This window comes from Pelophylax lessonae, assembly GCF_965119305.1.
Source record: "Pelophylax lessonae genome assembly, chromosome: 3".
In the NCBI taxonomy this organism is placed as follows: Eukaryota; Metazoa; Chordata; class Amphibia; order Anura; family Ranidae; genus Pelophylax; species Pelophylax lessonae.
In genome coordinates, this window is record NC_138770.1 from 499,517,185 (window position 1) to 499,537,901 (window position 20,717).

Genomic DNA, 20,717 nt, shown 5'->3' on the forward strand with positions numbered 1-20,717 from the left:
ACTGTAGAGGGACAAACCATTGGTGACATTTTCCATGGAGGTTATTATGGGTCTGCCTGGGCGATTGGTGAGTTCCTGGTGTACTTTAGGTAAATGGTACAAATACGGCACATTTTGAAATGGTTTGTCTATAAAAGTGGCTTCTTTTTTACTGAGAATGCCTTCAGATCTGGCTAGACTGACCAATTTTTTAAATTCAAGTGTAAATGCAGGTAGGGGGTCACGTGGTAAAATATTGTATGTGGTAGAATCTGATAGTAGCCTTTTATCAGGGTGCCAAGAAACCAGACGAAGATGCCAGTAAAATAAAGCAGTTTATTAGAGCAACAATAAGCGCACAGGAAGAGTGAGGAGCGAAATCAGGAACAGCCAGGGTCAAGAGCAGAGCAGGTAGTCATCCAAGCCAGGATCAAGTCTAGAAGCGAGTAGTCATCCAGGTGCCATCGGGTAGTCTGCAGATCCTGGGTCGTCTGCGGATGCCGGGAATCGAGAGCCAGGAAAGTCGTCAGCCAAGCTAGGTCATGCACGGAAGAACACGGAGAACAGAAGACTGCTAGCAGTGATGCACCTTGGAACACAAACACAAGGGCAAAGGACTGCATGCCAACAGGTGATATATATATATATAGTCGGGTGTGCAACATCATCACTGAGCGACGCCCGGGCAACAGGCAAGTGATGATGCGAACAGAGTTTATAAAAGACAGATGTCTGCACATGTCCAAGATTGCTGCCAACAGGAAGGCAAGGTAAGACCTTTACTTCTATGAGCCTTGGTCATGTAGTCTGATCTATTTTGTATCACAATACCTCCCCCTTTGTCTGCTGACTTGATAATAATGTGTTTGTTGGCCTTGAAGGAATAAAGGGCATCCTTTTTCACCCAAGGTGAGATTAAAAGATTTCTTATTCGATTTATTTTTTCACTTCATGAGTAATTCACTGTAAACTAACTGACAAAAGCTTTCCAAATAAGGTCCTTCAGCCTGGGAAGTGTAAGAGATAGATTTGGGCCTAAAATGAGTGTGTTGTATCGGTGGAGGTAACTGGGTGCAAGATTCTATACAGTCAGTGTCATTCCCAATCAGTGGCGTCTCCAGCTTTCATATTTAGGGGGGGCACAGGGACAAAAGTAGGGGGGCCAACTATAAAAACGCAATATATATATATATATATATATATATATATATATATATATATATACTCTATCTATCTATCTATCTACAATAGAATGCACTCCAGAGGCCTTGTTACAAATTCACTTTGTTTTATTTGTTGAAAATACAATACACATGAGCGTCAACGTTTCACGGGAAATACTTGGTGCCACCAACTACTGTCCCACCCCTCACTGACAGACTCCCACCAACTACTGACCCATCACTCACTGACAGACCCCCCACCCCACCACACAAACTACTGCCCCACCCCTCACTGACAGACCCCCCACCAACTAATGACCCATCACTCACTGACAGACCCCCCACCCCACCAACTACTGCTCCACCCCTCACTGACAGACCCCCCACCCCACCAACTACTGCCCCACCCCTCACTGACAGACCCCCACCCCACCAACTATTGCCCCACTCCCTAGTGACTGACCCGCATCCCACTAACTACTGCCCCCCCCCTTACTGACAGACTCCCATCCCACCAACTACTGCCCCACTCCCCACTAACACTATCCCAGCCCCTGTGAATTCCCCGGAGATAAGCATTCCTGACAATGTATATTAAAAGCTTAAATATTAAATGACAATGTGGACTGACACACTGACAGAATTTTACAGCTGGACATAGAAAACTGTATTATACATGTTTGCCACGTTCAACTGTAAAGTTCTGTCAGCGGATCAGTCCACATTGTCATTTTCAGGGGCGTGAGAGCGGTACGAGAAAGGAAATGTGCAGTGGACTCACTGCTCCACTTACCTGCCACCTCTAAAACCGATGTCCCCGGGCCTGCTCCTTGCGTGCTACGGCTGTGTCTGGCTCCTCGCCTTACCGGTGACTCCACTGATGTCGTCCACACACTCTGGGCCTTCAATAGCATAAAACATGAAACATTTGTGAAAAATTGGCCAAATAAAGACAAACATGAAATATTCATGACAATGGGCATCAGTCACGAATATTTCATGTTTATATATTTGAAGGCCCAGAGCATGCGGACAGGATTAGCGGAGTCGCCTGTAAGGCGAGGCAGCAGTACGCAGCAATGGAACCAGACACAGTGAGCCAGCACACAAGGAGCAGGCCCGGGGACATCGGTTTTAGAGATGGCACTCGCACTAGTGGAGCAGTTCAGCTCAGCTGTAAAATAAATTCGGTCAGCATGTCAGCCCACATTGTCATTTTCAGGGGTATGAGGGTGGTATGAGATGCAAATGTGCAGTGGACTCAATGTGAGTCCATTGCACATTTGCATCTCATACCACCCTCATACCCCTGAAAATGACAATGTGGGCTGACAGTGACATGCTGACAGAATTTTACAGCATTGTTCAGCTGTAAAATTCTGTCAGCTTGGCAAGTCAAGCACTGTCCCTCCACATTGACAATTGTTGGATGTGCTACAGTGCTTGAGGGTGGTACGATGCATTACAAATGGCTGGGCTGGGCTGGGCATTGACTCACCTCACAAATGGCCTGGCTGGCTCCTCAGTCACTCCTCCTGCATGCTCCACTGCTCCTCAGTCTGAATCCTCCACTGAGTCCACTCCTCCAGTCCTCCTCTGCAGTGCCAAGTCTTGGCCCCCTTGGCTTGCTCTTGCCGACTCTGCTGGGCTGGTGGCCTAGGCCTTAGGCCTATGCTTGCTGGCTGCCAGTCCTGGTTCACTCCACTCCAGACTCCAGAGAGACGCCACCGCGCCACGCCACGCCACTGTGAGTGTCTTGCCTTCGGCCGCCTCGCGGCCTCACCGTCACCGTCTGGTCAGGTCAGTGGTGGTTCCCGAGCGAGTCCCGACTCCCGACCGGACCGTCCCCGTCCCGGACTCCCGGTCCCCGACAGGACACAGACGACTAGACACACTGGACAGCCCGCCGCCAGTCACGCCACTCCCGTGCGCGCTTTCGGCCAGGCTGGGGCGGGCTGGTGCGCACTGCTCCCCTGACGTCATGCCGCTGAGCCGCTCCGCTGTGCACCGCCCCCTCCGCTCGCTCGTCGGGGCGCCGGTCGGCCCAGCCTGCTCGCCGCCCTGCTCCTGCGGCTGCTGTGTGTTAGAGGCGCTGAGCGGCGGCGGGACGATTTGTGTGTAACATATAGTCAGTGTGTACAGTATATGTTGTGCTCATAATTAATTGGGGGGGGGCACATGGTGGGGCACAGACTAATTTTGGAGGGGCCATGGCCCCCTCTGGCCCCACCCTAGTGACGCCACTGTTCCCAATGTATAAATCTTCAAGTATCTGAAGGATCTCATCATCTAAAGGGTAAGTATCCTGATCTTCAAGGGGCTCTAATGGTGTGAGACTACAATGGTTGTTGGGTTCATTATAAGTTTTCTTGTTATAGTACCGTTGTACTGTGAGATTCATGATGAACCTATTTAGGTCTTTGAAGATGACAAAGGGATTAGGCTGGGTGGCGGGAGCGAAGCTAAGACCTCTACTAAGCAGGGAGATGTCATGGGAGCTAAGGCTGTGATTGGAAAGCTTGAAGATTTTTACTGTGTTATTTTCTCTTTTTTGGAGGTTCCTGTGTTTGCCAACTCTCCTTCCTCTGCGACCTATTTTCTCTTGAGGGAGGAGAGGTTGGCTGCTAAAAAAGAGGGATTGCCAGTGGACTCATAAGGAGGGAACATGGGAAATGGGCTGTGATGCTATTTGTACAGAGATCTGAGTTGGATGTAATGGGAATTTCAATGAGAGAATTAATATGTGAGAGATGAAGAGAGTTGGTAGATTTAGTGGTAAAGGTAGGACCAGATGTGTCCAAGGAACAGTGTGACTCATTTTGGGAACCAGATATGGGGTTGGTGGTCTGATACTTAGGATCTACAAGTCTATCTCCTTTTTCAGGGAATGATGGAGAAGACAGAGGGGAATGAGACAGAGGAACAGTAATGGTATTAGTAATGATATTAGTAGGCCTTTCTAGTAGAGAAGCATTTATTTACGGGGCAGGAGATGATTCCTGCACTATAGTGATGTCTAGGGTGGAAAGCGGAGTCGGCCAGATATTTATTCATATGACCAATATGAAAATTCTGTATTGGATGTAAAGACATTAGGGAGGGGATAGAGGAACCCGGGACACGAGAGGAGAGTTTTTTTTTCCAACAGAAAACTTTTTGGGAATTATAGTCCTCCAAATCTCTTTTTAGCTTCTAAATTTTCTTACCCAGAAGGGAATCTTCCCTTCTTTTGAAATGCTGTTTCATTTGTGATAGCCAAGCAGAGGACGAGGGAATGCTATGTGGTGGGATATCCTGAATAAGGGAATGGACTTTGGAGCAAGGGGATAGGTATTTCCTTTGGCATTGGATAATAAGGAGTTAGAAATTTGAGCATGTTCTGCCAATTAACAGGGATGTATCAATGCAAGAAGAAAGCCTGTCTGACATGTGATTTCGTCACCTATGGGCAGAACACGTTTACAGCCAACTGTAAGATCTAGCATATAAGCACCTTTGCAAATTGCTCTTCACAATATGTTGTTTTTGGCCTCACCTGGTCTTGCGGCCTATTTTATGTAGGCCAAACCATTAGAACTCTACGTGCCCACTTCGGGGGAACATAGAAGATTTGTGGAAAAGGGTACGGAAAAAGGTGCTATGAAGCATAGTGTTCCCAGGCATTTTGCTACTACATATAATGGACAGACTGCTGGTTTAAAGGTTTGGGTGATCGAATCCATACCTGGCAGTCTCCCTCTTGCCTAACATTTTAAGCATCTGTGCAAAAGGGAGACTTTCTGGATTTACACCCTCAATACTCCTACTCCCCACGGGTTGAAAGGAGAGATTGAGATCAGTTCTATTATCTAGTTGTTTAATTCCACATACGTGGCATTTTTTTGTCCACTGTTTCATCATGTGTTTATTGCGAACCAGGTCACACATAACTATCCATATCATTCTAGGGCCCACACAACCACACATCATAATTAACTGGCCTTAGTTGGCCATTTTTATTTCTGATGTAATAGTATGTGGTTGCACATACTTATGCATATGCTTATGCCTTTTTTTTCCCACACTCCAGTGGTCTGTCCCATCCCGTTCACCAGACTCAGCAGACATTGGCCCAGTTCTATCTGTCCATGCCGGCTTGGTATCGTTATTTTAACCTCATATCAACACTTTTTGTTCAATAGAAACTCTCAGACTTAGCACTGGTTTTCTATAATTGTGGAGGTTTTTATGATATTACTAGGGTTGAGCGAACACCTAGATGTCCGTGTTCGACGGGTTCGGCCGAACTTTAAAAAAAAGTCCGGGTCCGTGTCCCGGACTTTTACCGAACTTTTCCCGGACACCGAACCCCATTGAAGTCAATGGGGACCCGAACTTTAAGGCACTAAAATGGCTCTAAAACACCAAAGGAAAGGGCTAGAGTGCTGCAAATGGCAGCAAAACGTAATTAAGAGCATGGCAAGTGCTCTGCAAACAAATGTGGATAGGGAAATAACTTAAAACAACAAAAAAAAAACAGAAAGGTTTGAGGTTGAGGTGGTGGTGGATGTGGCGGTGACATAGGCGTGCGCACAGGGTGTGCTGGGTGTGCCTGGGCACACCCTAATCACCTAGGGCACATAGCATTGCCAGTGAGGAGATGGGAAAGATCTCCCTGGGACCTGCTCTGCTCTATTTCTCCTTGCCTACAGGTACATGGCCCCGATACATTACTCTCCCTGCTGGCAAACACATGCATGTGTATTTCAACTTTGGGGTGCACACCTTAATGCAATAGGCTGCGCACACCTATGGGCGGTGTAGGTGGAAGCGGCGGTGGAGGAGGACCAGGGCCGGATTAACAGCATCATGGGCTTGGTGCTGAGGATTTTGAAGGGCCTTAAGGGCCGTGCCTTGCCATGCACCCAGAGGAGGAAGGGTGCAGCCATGCATGCCTAATTCAACATGGGATGCTGTCTCTGAAGCCCATAAACACATCCATGCATCGCCAACTGTCCCTCCTTGTCCGGCCTTCACGCTGTGTGGGGAGGTTCTGAGGGTGCTGCCTGGGGAAGCGAGCATAGAAGCCAGACTTCTGTGTTTACAAGTGACAGAAGAGCGGTAACAGTGAATATGGCCAACCCGGGGCCTATATAAAAGGTAGGGGCCTGGAGCTGCAGCTCCAATAGCCCCTACATTAATCTGGCCCTGAGGAGGAGGACGAGGTAGCCAACACTGCTTCTTTTCAAAAATTTTAAATGAGGGTACACCCCAAAAGAGTGAGAAAGAGCAAAAATGGAACAATGGGTGGGTAAGGTCGGTATCCATTGCTATTCTGCATAAGGTACGGAAAAGTCCCGTGGGATCCATGCCTGGTTCATTTTAATGAACGTGAGCTTGTCCACATTGTCTCTGGACAGGCGGCTGCGCTTGTCTGTTATAACGCCCCCAGCCGTGCTAAATACCCGTTCAGATAATACACTGGCTGCAGGGCACGCCAGCACCTCCAAGGCGTAAAGGGCAAGCTCAAGCCATGTGCCCAATTTGGAGACCCAGAAGTTGAAGGGGGCAGACCCGTCATTCACTACATGTAGGCGTGTGCACACATACTGCTCCACCATGTTGGTAAAATGCTGCCTCCTGCTAAGACGTTCCATCTGAGCTGCTGGTGCTGCTGTTTGTTGTGGCGTGCTGACAAAGCTTTTCCACATTTCGGCCATGCTAACCCTGCCTTCTGAGGTGCTGGCGGTGCCCTGGTTGCGTTGGCGACCTCCTCCTCCTCCTCCTCTGCCTTGTGCTTCCACTGTGGCCCCGCTGTCAGATGGGAATGCCAGCAGCATGGCGTCTACCAGCGTGCGCTTGTACTCGCGCATCTTGCGATCGCGCTCCAGTGAGTGAATTAAGGACGGTACGTTGTCCTTGTAACGGGGATCCAGCAGCGTGGCCACCCAGTAATCAGCACAAGTTAGAATGTGGGCAACTCGGCGGTCGTTGTGGAGACACTGCAGCATGTAATCGCTCATGTGTGCCAGGCTGCCCAGAGGCAACGAAAGGCTGTCCTCTGTGGGAGGTGTATCGTCCGTGTCCTCTGTATCCCCCCAGCCACGCACCAGTGATGGCCATGAGCTGGCCTGGGTGCCACCCTGCTGTGAACATGGTTCCATCTCCTCCTCCAGCTCCTCCTCCTCCTCATCCTCCTCATCCTCCAGAACTGTGCCCCTGCTGGACAATTGCGTCCCTGGCGTTTGCGTGTGCAGGAACCCACCCTCGGAGCCCCTTGCGAATGACTGCCCTGAAAGCCTTGGAAATGTTACCTCTTCATCCTCCTCCTCCTCCTCATCCTGTGCCACATCCTCTTCCATCATCGCCCGAATTGTTTTTTCAAGGAGGCATAGAAGTGGGATAGTTAAGCTGAGAACGGCGTCATTGCCACTGGCCATGTTGGTGGAGTACTCAAAACAGCGCAACAAGGCACACAGGTCTCGCATGGAGGCCCAGTTAAATTAAATAGCGGAATAGAAAATATGATCCAAAAAAAGTGTATGTATATCACACGTACACAACCACACTGGGCCCCAATTACTATTGTTTGTATCCCTAAAAGGCTAGATGAGGAGTAGGGGGAGTATGGAACAGCCAGCACCCTCAAACCTTCAGAAGTATGAGATGAACCCCAACAACTTGGAAAGGTGGATCTCTCTCACACGTACCGACACAGACTATCCCGCAATTCAATTGATCCTCAAAGGTTTTTATTGAATAGCGGAATAGGAAATATGATCAAAAAAAGTGTATGTATCTCGCACGTACACAACCACACTAGGCCCCAATTACTATTGTTTGTACCCCTAAAAGGCTAGATGAGGAGTAGGGGGGGTATGGAACAGGCAGCACCCTCAAACCTTCAGAAGTATGAGATGAACCCCAACAACTTGGAAAGGTGGATCTCTCTCACACGTACCGACACAGACTATCCCCCAATTTAACTGATCCCCAAAGGTTTTTGATTAAATAGCGGAATAGAAAATATGATCCCAAAAAAGTGTATGTATATCACACGTACACAACCACACTGGGCCCCAATTACTATTGTTTGTACCCCTAAAAGGCTAGATGAGGAGTAGGGGGAGTATGGAACAGGCAGCACCCTCAAACCTTCAGAAGTATGAGATGAACCCCAACAACTTGGAAAGGTGGATCTCTCTCACACGTACCGACACAGACTATCCCGCAATTCAATTGATCCTCAAAGGTTTTTATTGAATAGCGGAATAGGAAATATGATCAAAAAAAAGTGTATGTATATCACACGTACACAACCACACTAGGCCCCAATTACTATTGTTTGTACCCCTAAAAGGCTAGATGAGGAGTAGGGGGGGTATGGAACAGGCAGCACCCTCAAACCTTCAGAAGTATGAGATGAACCCCAACAACTTGGAAAGGTGGATCTCTCTCACACGTACCAACACAGACTATCCCCCAATTTAACTGATCCCCAAAGGTTTTTGATTAAATAGCGGAATAGAAAATATGATCCAAAAAAAGTGTATGTATATCACACGTACACAACCACACTAGGCCCCAATTACTATTGTTTGTACCCCTAAAAGGCTAGATGAGGAGTAGGGGGGGTATGGAACAGGCAGCACCCTCAAACCTTCAGAAGTATGAGATGAACCCCAACAACTTGGAAAGGTGGATCTCTCTCACACGTACCAACACAGACTATCCCCCAATTTAACTGATCCCCAAAGGTTTTTGATTAAATAGCGGAATAGAAAATATGATCCCAAAAAAGTGTATGTATATCACACGTACACAACCACACTAGGCCCCAATTACTATTGTTTGTACCCCTAAAAGGCTAGGAGTAGGGGGAGTATGGAACAGGCAGCACCCTCAAACCTTCAGAAGTATGAGATGAACCCCAACAACTTGGAAAGGTGGATCTCTCTCACACGTACCAACACAGACTATCCCCCAATTTAACTGATCCCCAAAGGTTTTTGATTAAATAGCGGAATAGAAAATATGATCCAAAAAAAGTGTATGTATATCACACGTACACAACCACACTAGGCCCCAATTACTATTGTTTGTACCCCTAAAAGGCTAGGAGTAGTGGGAGTATGGAACAGGCAGCACCCTCAAACCTTCAGAAGTATGAGATGAACCCCAACAACTTGGAAAGGTGGATCTCTCTCACACGTACCAACACAGACTATCCCCCAATTTAACTGATCCCCAAAGGTTTTTGATTAAATAGCGGAATAGAAAATATGATCCCAAAAAAGTGTATGTATATCACACGTACACAACCACACTAGGCCCCAATTACTATTGTTTGTACCCCTAAAAGGCTAGGAGTAGGGGGAGTATGGAACAGGCAGCACCCTCAAACCTTCAGAAGTATGAGATGAACCCCAACAACTTGGAAAGGTGGATCTCTCTCACACGTACCAACACAGACTATCCCCCAATTTAACTGATCCCCAAAGGTTTTTGATTAAATAGCGGAATAGAAAATATGATCCCAAAAAAGTGTATGTATATCACACGTACACAACCACACTAGGCCCCAATTACTATTGTTTGTACCCCTAAAAGGCTAGGAGTAGGGGGAGTATGGAACAGGCAGCACCCTCAAACCTTCAGAAGTATGAGATGAACCCCAACAACTTGGAAAGGTGGATCTCTCTCACACGTACCAACACAGACTATCCCCCAATTTAACTGATCCCCAAAGGTTTTTGATTAAATAGCGGAATAGAAAATATGATCCCAAAAAAGTGTATGTATATCACACGTACACAACCACACTAGGCCCCAATTACTATTGTTTGTACCCCTAAAAGGCTAGGAGTAGGGGGAGTATGGAACAGGCAGCACCCTCAAACCTTCAGAAGTATGAGATGAACCCCAACAACTTGGAAAGGTGGATCTCTCTCACACATACCAACACAGACTATCCCCCAATTTAACTGATCCCCAAAGGTTTTTGATTAAATAGCGGAATAGAAAATATGATCCCAAAAAAGTGTATGTATATCACACGTACACAACCACACTAGGCCCCAATTACTATTGTTTGTACCCCTAAAAGGCTAGGAGTAGGGGGAGTATGGAACAGGCAGCACCCTCAAACCTTCAGAAGTATGAGATGAACCCCAACAACTTGGAAAGGTGGATCTCTCTCACACGTACCAACACAGACTATCCCCCAATTTAACTGATCCCCAAAGGTTTTTGATTAAATAGCGGAATAGAAAATATGATCCCAAAAAAGTGTATGTATATCACACGTACACAACCACACTAGGCCCCAATTACTATTGTTTGTACCCCTAAAAGGCTAGGAGTAGGGGGGAGTATGGAACAGGCAGCACCCTCAAACCTTCAGAAGTATGAGATGAACCCCAACAACTTGGAAAGGTGGATCTCTCTCACACGTACCAACACAGACTATCCCCCAATTTAACTGATCCCCAAAGGTTTTTGATTAAATAGCGGAATAGAAAATATGATCCCAAAAAAGTGTATGTATATCACACGTACACAACCACACTAGGCCCCAATTACTATTGTTTGTACCCCTAAAAGGCTAGGAGTAGGGGGAGTATGGAACAGGCAGCACCCTCAAACCTTCAGAAGTATGAGATGAACCCCAACAACTTGGAAAGGTGGATCTCTCTCACACGTACCAACACAGACTATCCCCCAATTTAACTGATCCCCAAAGGTTTTTGATTAAATAGCGGAATAGAAAATATGATCCCAAAAAAGTGTATGTATATCACACGTACACAACCACACTAGGCCCCAATTACTATTGTTTGTACCCCTAAAAGGCTAGGAGTAGGGGGAGTATGGAACAGGCAGCACCCTCAAACCTTCAGAAGTATGAGATGAACCCCAACAACTTGGAAAGGTGGATCTCTCTCACACGTACCAACACAGACTATCCCCCAATTTAACTGATCCCCAAAGGTTTTTGATTAAATAGCGGAATAGAAAATATGATCCCAAAAAAGTGTATGTATATCACACGTACACAACCACACTAGGCCCCAATTACTATTGTTTGTACCCCTAAAAGGCTAGATGAGGAGTAGGGGGAGTATGGAACAGGCAGCACCCTCAAACCTTCAGAAGTATGAGATTGTGTTCACTGTACCCCACAAAGATTGAGTTCACTGCACCCCACAATGATTGTGTTCACTGCACCCCACAAAGATTGTGTTCACTGCACCTCACAAAGATTGTGTTCACTGTACCCCCCAAAGATTGTGTTCACTGCACCCCACAAAGATTCTGTTCACTGTACCCCACAAAGATTGTGTTCACTGCACCCCAAAAAGATTGTGTTCACTGCACCCCAAAAAGGATGTTGTTCACTGCACCCCAAAAAGGATGTTGTTCACTCCACCCCAAAAAGATTGTGTTCACTGCACCCCACAAAGATTGTGTTCACTGCACCCCAAAAAGATTGTGTTCACTGCACCCCAAAAATGATTTTGTTCACTGCACCCCAAAAAGGATTTTGTTCACTGCACCCCAAAAAGGATGTTGTTCACTCCACCCCAAAAAGATTGTGTTCACTGCACCCCAAAAAGATTGTGTTCACTGCACCCCACAAAGGATTTTGTTCACTGCACCCCAAAAAGATTGTGTTCACTGCACCCCAAAAAGGATGTTGTTCACTGCACCCCAAAAAGGATTTTGTTCACTGCACCCCAAAAAGATTGTGTTCACTGCACCCCACAAAGGATTTTGTTCACTGCACCCCACAAAGATTGTGTTCACTGCACACCAAAAAGGATTGTGTTCACTGCACCCCAAAAAGATTTTGTTCACTGCACCCCAAAAAGATTGTGTTCACTGCAGCCCAAAAAGATTGTGTTCACTGCAGCCCAAAAAGATTGTGTTCACTGCAGCCCAAAAAGATTGTGTTCACTGCAGCTCACACACAGAAAAATGGATGTGGATCACTGACACCTGCCTATCTCCAATCCCACACCACACAGCAATATCGATTGTAGTTTGTAGAACACAGTTTCCCTAAAATTCAGCAGACTCTGTCCCTAACAGGATTGAGAAGAGATCGTAGATCAGGATTGAGTGCAGATTCACCCCACCCCCCACACAGCAATATCGATTGTAGTTTGTAGAAGACACTGACCCTATAATTCAGCAGACTCTATCCCTAAAATGCCTACAACTCGCCCTGCCTAAACACTCCGACCTGTCCCTCAATTCTATCCGGACACAAATGGTTTTTTCCTGCCTATCTTTCCCTAATCAGCAGCCAGCACGTTGATGTGTGCTCTGTCCCTGAATCTAAGCAGCATAATGACGCCGCTGCGGCTGCCTCGAACTTATAAAGACTTGGTCACATGCTTCAGACGGCCAATCACAGCTACTGAGACATTTGCAGGCATGGCTGGGATGGCTTAAGGCACACCAGTTAAACGATTGTTGATTGGCTGTTGAAAGCCCGCCATGAAAAGAGCGCCAAAGCATGCAAAACCCGGAAATAAAACGACCGAACACGGATTTTTACCCGAACATACAGTAAAGTGTCCGTGTCCGTGTTCGGGTACAAAAAATCCAATTATTCGGTACGAACACGAATAATACAGTCCGTGTTCGCTCAACACTAGATATTACCTATATCCAGATAATGCTGCCTACACTGGTTGCTTGTCTTTTAAACAATGGACTACAATAGGCAACTACATTGGCAATAGAGCATAAGCGAACACTGGACAGACGCCAGAGTTCAAAAAGTGGTTACCTTTAGCGACTCTCATAGCTTCAAATGTAGAAAAGTTATACATAGGTATCAAAATAACAAAAGCTTTATTAGTTTATAAATAAACCTACAAAATTCAAGGGAAATATTAACACAGTACCCCCTACACCTAAATAATAAAACCATTTAAAATATAATGCACTCAAAAGTGTCTGGACGTCCACTGGTCAGTAGACCAGTAGTAGTGCCATGGTAATTATTGTAGCTATCAAAGTAGTTTTTTTTAGCTAATTGGCTCTACTGTATATTCTACAGCAGTTCGATTGGTGTCAAATTTCCCCATGATCAGTCGTATAAAATGATCTTCAGCTAGATACCACACCATAAATATCAAATGAATGTAATCACAGTCACATAACTGAAGCAAGCATCATGAAAACAGTACCTGCCCAAACTACATAACTCAAAGTAGGCAAACTGCTCTCCATGGGGGAACCTGTGTGGACTCGCTCTCAAGCCGCCCTGTCTGCATCTATTGACAGAGCGGGTGGCTCGGCCCTGCCCCCCGCTCGCTTGACATATCATTTTATTGACAGCAGTGAGAACCAATGGCTCCCGCTGCTATTAACCACTTTACCACTGGGGGATTTTGCTGTCTTACGTCTGGGCCACTTTTTGCGATTCGGCACTGTGCGATTTTAACTGACAATTGCGCGGTTGTGCGACGCCGTACCCAAACGAAATTTACGTCCTTTTTTCCCACAAACAGAGCTTTCTTTTGGTGGTATTTGATCACCTGTGCGATTTTTACTTTTTGCGCTATAAACAAAAAAAGAGCGTTTATTTTGAAAAAATAACAATATTTTTAACATTTTTTTATCTGAAATTCCCCCCCAAAAAAATGTAAAAATCAAATTTTTTTTAAATTTTTTGCCAATTTGTTTTCTGCTACCTATGTTTGGTAAAAAAAATCACAATAAGCGTATTTTGATTGGTTTGCGCAAAAGTTATTGCGTTTACTAACAAAGGGAAAGATTTCTGTCATTTTAGTGTTTTTTTTTAACGCGTAATGGCGGCGATCTGCAATTTTTTTTGCGGGACTGCGACATTGCGGCGGACAGATCGGACCCTTGACTGACATTTTTGACACTTTTGGGGGTACCAGTGACATTACTGCAGTAATCAGTGCTATATATATGCACTGTTACTGTAAAAACGACACTGGCAGGGAAGGGGTTAATTTTATTGGAGAGGGAGGGGTTAATGTATGCCTGGTGCTTACTAACGTGTGTGGGGGGGAGGTGACTGAGTGACATAAGGACAGATCGCATGTTCAGCTATGCTGAACACTGCAATCTGTCACTCCTTGTCACTGAGGAGATCCGCCCGCTCTGTTTACACAAGCGTGCGGATCTCCAAACTAGATTCCCTGATGATCGGGGAAGAGCAGCGGCGATCGCTGCCGCTCCTCCCCTGGCCCGATTCCTGCCGCCGAGAGAGGGGAATGTCTGGTGACGTAAACCTACGTCGCCAGACGATAACGAGCCACTGTGCCGCAGTAGCAGCACAGTGAGCAGTGGGGAAGTGGTTAATCTGCCTAGGGATAGGTATTGAATGCGTTAAGGTGAAAAAACTTAAGACTTTGGAACCACTTTAAATGCAGCCAAAAGCAAAGGAAAGAAAGTCAATGCAAAGAACATAACTTAAACTCAGTAGAATGCAACCCACCCATCAACGTAATCTTATGGTGCGGCAGGAATTAATACAACTAACAGGCTATCACAGGCTCTTAAAAAGAGGGCCTTTTAATGCCCCCCTTTCAGCCTAGCTGTTCCATTCATAAAAGCCATACTTTTTTCTGTTGTGTGATTTTCTGTTTGTGATTTTGGCTGAAGGCTTTAAAAAACTGTTGATGGTACTGTAATCTTCTGTCCAAATATGTAAGCCTTCTTATTATATGCAAAGTAGATGTGTAGTAAATACTGTACCTGGTGATCCTATCAGTGTTTCCCCCTTTGCAGAACTTCTAGTGTTGTGCTGTCAACACTAACTAAGCTTTAAATTCACTAGTATCAATGAGAGATACACCATATTGTCAAAAGTAATGGTACACTTGCACTTACACGCACATGAACTTTAATAGCATCCCAGTCTTAGTCCGTAGGGTTCAACATCAAGTTGGCCCTCTCTTTGCGGCTTTAACAGCTTCAACTATTCTGGGAAGGCTGTCCACAAGGTTTAGGAGTGTGTCTATGGGAATGTTTGACCATTCTTCCAGAAGTGCATTTACAAGATCAGGCATTGATATTGGACGAGAAGGACTGGCTTGCAGTCTCCACAGAGTGGTTAAGCATTCCCATAGACACACTCCTAAACCTTGTGGATAGCCTTCCCAGAAGAGTTGAAGCGGTTATATAGCTGCAAAGGGTGGGCCAACTCAATATTGAACCCTACAGACTAAGACTGGGATGCCATTAACCACTTGTCAACCGCCCCAAGCAGATTTACTGTGGCAGGGGGGCTCGACTGCACATAATCACGTAGATCTGTGATTAGACACAGTGGGAGGCAGACCATGAGAGGAGCGAGTGAAATCGCTACCGGCCTCCCACGATCTTCGGCTAGAATGACAGAAGAGCCGACTGCCTATGTAAACAAAGCAGACGGCTTTTCTGTCAGAGAGGCAGGGAAAGATCGTGTGATTCAGCTAAGCTGAATCACTAATCTCTCTCTGCCTCTGTCCAACCCATCTCCCCACACAGTTAGTAAGCACAATAGGGAACACATTTAACCCCTTGATCACCGCCATTGTCAATCCCTTCCCTGCCAGGGTCATTTATACAGTAATAGTGCATATTATTTAGCACTGAATACTGTATTAATGTCACTGGTCCCCAAAAAATGTCAGTTAAGGGTCTGATCTGTCCACCGCAATGTCGCAGTACCGATAACAATCTCTGATTGCCGCCATTACTAATAAAAACAAAAAATAATGATAAAAAAGTCTATAAATCTATCCCGTAGTTTGTAAATGCTATAAATTTTGTGCAAAACCAACTAATATCTGCTTTTTGGGATTTTTTTTACCAAAAATATGTAGCAAAATACAAATTGGCCTTAACTGATAAAAAAAAAATAGATTTTTAAAATATTTGTATTGGGAATGTTTTTAGCAAAAAGTAAAAAACATTATGTTTTTTTTTTCCAAAATTGTCACCCTTTTTTTTTTTAGCGCAAAATCTAAAAACTGCAGAGGTGATCAAATACCACCAAAAGAAAGCTCTATTTGTGGGAAAAAATTACATCAATTGTATCTGGGTATGGCATCGCACGACCGACGCAATTGGCAGTTAAAGCAATGCAGTTGCCGAATCGCAAAAAATGGCCTGGTCATTAAGGGGGTAAAAACGTTCATGTGCGTGTAAAGGCAGCCATACCAATATTTTTGAAAATATAGTTTATACGCGCTCTCTCTTGCCATAGGAGCGACAAGAGAAAATGTTCATGCCTGGGGTGCATGCAGTCCTATTGCCAGCCTCTGACATCAGATCCTGACTGATAGGATCCTTGCAGGTTTGTCATTATCAGTCCTTGCCCCTAGCACTCAGAATTCAGAGAAGAAAAGAGATTGAGGGACAACCACTAACTAGAGTTGAGCGAACACCTGGATGTTCGGGTTCGGCGGGTTCGACCGAACTTGAAAAAAAAGTCCGGGTTCGTGAACCGGACTTAACCCGAACTTTGTCCCGATCCCGAACCCCATTGAAGTTAATGGAGACCCGAACTTTTGAGCACTAAAATGCCTCTAAAACAAACATGGAAAGGGCTAGAGGGATGCAAATGGCAGCAAAATCATCTTAAGAGCATGGCAAGTGCTTTGCAAACAAATATGGATAGGGAAATAACTTAAAATAACATAAAAAAGAGAAAAATAAAAAATAATCATCTTGAATAATGTAGGAGGAGGACGAGGCCCATATGGAGTAGGAGGTTGAGGTGGCGGAGGATATGGCGGTGTAGGTGGAAGCGGTGGCGGCGGTGGAGGAGGAGGACGAGGCCCATATGGAGTAGGAGGTAGAGGTGGCGGTGGATGTGGTGGTGTAGGTGGAAGCCGCGGTGGAGGAGGACGATGTAGCCAACACTGGTTTTTGTTTTTCATTTTATTTCTTTTTAAATTAGGGTACACCCCAAAAGAGTTAGAAAGATCAAATACAACAATGGCTGGGTAAGGCCGGTATACATGTCTATTCTGTGGGATCCATGCCTAGTTAATTTTAATGAACGTGAGCTTGTCCACATTGGCTCTGGACAGGCGGCTGCGCTTTTCTGTGATAACGCCATGCTAAATACACATTCAGATAATACACTGGCTGCAGGGCGGGCCAGCACCTCCAAGGCGTAAAGGGTAATCTCAGGCCATGTGCCCAATTTGGAGACCCAGAATTTGAAGGAGGCAGACCCGTCATTCAGTACGTGTATAGTACGTAAGGAACGGTAAGGAACTGTATTTGGTATATGGTAAGGAACGGTGATGGCGGCGAGGGGGCTTTTTCTCCCTTCTGGTCTGGCCTTGGAAAAGGTATGTGTCCCTGGTTGTGGGCCGGGCTCTCCCAAAGCTGCCTAAGTTCTGAGGCCTTCTGGTAGGGACGGGGCTGCACTGGTCTTGCCAGGGACCAGGATTCTGAAAAGCCTGTGGTGTATGTGCCCCTGGAGTGGCAGTCCAGGGGTGCCATAATTCACAGTGGATGGCAACACTATGAGTATGGCACCAAGGACATTGCACTTCCTACACACATTTTTCACACCTGCCTCTAGGGCCGGGCCTTTTGAACAGGAGTCAGGACCAGAGGAATTTTTTATTCCTGGCCCAAGGGCCTGCCATAGTATTGCAACCTGGCACTAACCTTGCATTTCTCCACTATCCCTTTCCCCACTTCTATGTGTTGTGTTTCTCACGTTTTGTGTTTTTTATTGTGGCGGTACACTTTATTTTGCACAGCGTGATTAGTAGGGTGTAGGTCCTTGGGCTTGTCCCTGAAAGTCTTGGGAGGGGGTGGATATGGCCTTCTGGCTTGGTTCGCCCTCTCTCATGGGGTCTCTCTTCGGGAGAGCCCCACCTAGTACTTGGGGTGGTCTGTTTCAGCAGACCTCCTAAAGAACGGGGCTGCCTGGTTTCGGCCAGGTTAGCCAGTGTAAGTACCCCAGTCCCTGTCAGGGGCCTTGTGCCCCGGGGGATCAGGGTCAAGGACCCTGTGCACTTTTTGTGTTTCACTTTTTTGGTGTGCACTTTTTTATGCACCCACCTGGTGGTAGTCTGAGTGGTCCTGGTTGTTATGGCATGCCGACAAAGCTTTTCCACATTTCATACATGCTAACCCTGCCTTCTGAGGTGCTGGCGGTGCCCTGGCTGCGTTGGGGACCTCCTCCTCCTCTGCCTTCGCCTTGTGCTTCCACTGTGCCCCCGCTGTCAGGTGGGAATGCCACCAGCATCGCTTCTCGAGTCTCGACCTTTTGCCTAAGATCAAGTGTAGTATCTGTTGTTATCAGTTATCTGGGTGCCACCCTGCTGTGAGTAAGTTTTCGCTCTATTCGTAGTATCTGACATAGAGCTTGCCAAAACTTCGAGATGAACTGTGAACCACGGTCAGACAGAAGTGTTTTTGGAATACCATGTAACTTAAAGACATGTTTCACAAGTAATTCTGCTGTTTGTTTGGATGAAGGTAGTCTTCGGATAGGAGTGAAATGTGCCATCTTGGTCAGATGGTCCACTGACACTAAAATGGTGTTGAATCCTTTGGAAGGTGGTAGTTCCACTATAAAGTCTAAGGATACCACTTCCCACGGAACCTGGGGTATTGGTAAACTACAAAGTAGACCCGATGGTTTTGTAGTGTCAATTTTGGACCTTGCACAGATGTCACAAGATGAAACGAACTTTTGTACGGTCGTCTTCATGTCAGGCCACCAAAACTGCCTAGTAAGTAGATTGAATGTTTTAGTCATACCCATATGTCCTGCCATAGGTACATCATGCGACAATTCCAAGATCTTGGTTCGCATAGTAGGGGGTATGTATAATTTGTCGTTGTAGTAGAGGAAGCCTTCTGCATCAGCATTTAGTTGTGGTGGAGGTGAATCCAGTCCTATGCTGTGCAAAATTTCTTCCTTCAGGGAATGGACAACACCGATAATACGTTCATAGGGTATTATAGGAACTGAGGGAACCTCGGCGTAGCCATCCTCGGTTAATCGTGAAAGCGCATCCGCTTTTTTATTTTTGTCTGCAGGCGTGTAGGTCACTAGAAAATTAAATCTCAAAAAGAATAACGACCATCGTACCTGCCGGTGGGAAAGAGTTCTATTAGTCTGAAGGTATTGAAGGTTTTTGTGATCAGTATATATAAGGATTGGCAATCGAGTACCCTCAAGTAGATGTCGCCAATTCTCTAATGCCAGTTTTATGGCTAGTAACTCTTTTTCACCCACTGGGTAATTCACCTCGGGGCTGCTTAATGACTTTGAGAAGAAAGCAACTGGGTGAAGTGGTGAAGTGTTTGTTGGTCGTTGTGAGAGAACTGCTCCTACTGCCATATTTGACGCATCTACCTCCAAGATGTATTGAAGGGATGGGTCTGGATGGCGTAGTATGGGAGCAGAAGTAAAGCTTGATTTCAACAAGCAGAAAGCTCCATTTGCTTCTTCTGACCATTTGAATGTTTTTTTTTGTACTTGTGAGTTGTGTGAGAGGTCTCACAATGGCAGAGAAGTTTTTAATGAACTTTCTATAGTAGTTAGAGAATCCGAGGAATCTTTGTAATGCTTTGCGAGTTGTTGGCACAGGCCAATCTAGAATACAGGATATTTTGCTCCTGTCCATTTTGATTCCATTTTTGGATATAATGTATCCTAGGAATAGTACCTCCTCCTTATGAAATAAACATTTTTTTGATTTAACATATAAGTTATGTGCAAGTAGTCTTGACAACACGAGTCTTACATGTTTTATGTGCTCAGGTAAGGAATGAGAATAAATAAGTATATCGTCCAAATATACTACAACACAAACGTCAAGCAAGTCTCTGAATATTTCATTTATAAATTGTTGGAAAGCTGCGGGAGCATTACACAACCCAAATGGCATCACGAGGTACTCGAACAGTCCGTATCTGATTCTGAATGCTGTCTTCCATTCATCCCCGTCACGGATTCGAATTAAATTGTATGCCCCTTTTAGGTCCAATTTCGAAAAGTATGAAGCTCCGCGCACCTGTTCTATAAGTTCAGGAATAAGCGGTAAAGGATAACGAACCTTTATTGTAATGGTATTTAATTGTCTGAAATCAATAATAGGTCTGAGACTTGAATCCTTATTGCGGACAAAGAAGAGTCCTGCAGCAGTGGAGGAAGTAGAAGGTCTGATGAATCCTTTCGCCAAATTTTCATCCAAGTATTCCTTGAGATGAGAGAGTTCATCCTGTGGAAGAGGATAAACGTGACCGAAAGGTAATTTGCTATTAGGGAGTAGATCGATACAACAATCATAGTCCCTATGGGGAGGCAATATTTGAGCGTTTTTCTCAAGGAAGACCTCCGCCAAATCATCATAACATGGTGGTATAATCTCATCCGACACCACAGACAGGATCCTTCCATATGATGAGAGGTTACACATGGTTTCACAGTAGTGAGAAGAGAAGGTTAAAGTTCTTGTTTTCCAATCGATGATAGGTTGATGTATGTGTAACCAGGGGAGTCCCAAAATAATGGGAAAATGTGGTGAGGTCAGTACATCAAAAGTGGTGGTCTCCACATGGGATTTGTCAGCAGTGACGAGGAGT